Source organism: Myotis davidii, unplaced genomic scaffold (assembly GCF_000327345.1).
Source record: "Myotis davidii unplaced genomic scaffold, ASM32734v1 scaffold148, whole genome shotgun sequence".
NCBI classification, from domain to species: domain Eukaryota; kingdom Metazoa; phylum Chordata; class Mammalia; order Chiroptera; family Vespertilionidae; genus Myotis; species Myotis davidii.
The window spans coordinates 4,370,511-4,371,344 of NW_006299479.1; the positions used below are offsets into that span (position 1 = coordinate 4,370,511).

The window sequence follows — 834 nt, forward strand, 5'->3', positions numbered from 1 at the left end:
GTCGCGTTGGGGCTGTTGCTGCCCTTAGTCCTGTGGGTCCACACGCTTGCAGGTGAGGTGGCCTGGCTGGGACCGCCCCCGCCCGTCAGCCTAGCGGGCTCCGACCTTCCGCGTGCTCGCAGACAGGACCCCCACCCGCGCCCCCTCTCAAGGCCGGGAAGGGGTCTCCCACCCAGGCCTGGACCGCTGGTTCCGCTCAACTATAAGCCCCTGCCCTTCCGCTTCCTCCGTCCGGTCCAGCGCGCAGGGCAGATGGAGAGTTGGCTTAATCTGAGTTGGGTGGCCCTCGCGGTCTTTGAATAACTGCCGGGGAGCTCGGAGGGGGTGCAGGGTGCGGGGAGAGGAAGCAAGTTATATATTTGGAAACAGGTTGCCCAGAGTCATGCAGACCATTTCCGTGCAGCCCTCTCAGTGGAACCCGAGGGAGGGTTTGCTTTAAGGCAAGGAATTAGATGTTACTAGTTGCGGTGGTGACAGGGCTGTGAAGTACAACTCCCTCGCTGGCTCAGAATATTTAAGCCTCAGCTTTGGTTTCTGGTGCAGCCGGCAGATATCGGTGCGGGGATAATATACGTGGCGTTGGGGAGGAGGGCGACCCCCCCCTGACTGTTCTCCAAGGCAGACCCTGTCATTTGAAGACACAAGGCTGGGCACTGGGTCACAACTGTCTGCTAGTGCAAAGTGGAAGGGATCATGCTGGACCTGTTTTTTCCCCTTCAAACACTCTAATAGTGGACCACAGAGATCCCTGTTAAGAAATGAAAGTTGAGCCCTAACCGGTTTGGCTCAGTGGATAGAGCATCAGCCTGCGGACTGAAAGGTCCCAGGATCGAA

General features: G+C 58.4%; 1 protein-coding gene across 1 annotated transcript in view; it reads left to right on the forward strand.

Moving 5' to 3' along the window:
• The first annotated feature begins 6 nt into the window (after positions 1-6).
• Positions 7-834, forward strand: part of SIAE (sialic acid acetylesterase) — a 41,272-nt gene continuing 40,444 nt past the window's right edge. Inside the window, 1 exon segment of the mRNA XM_006775085.2 lies at positions 7-52. The gene's annotated coding sequence lies outside the window, so the exon portion shown is untranslated.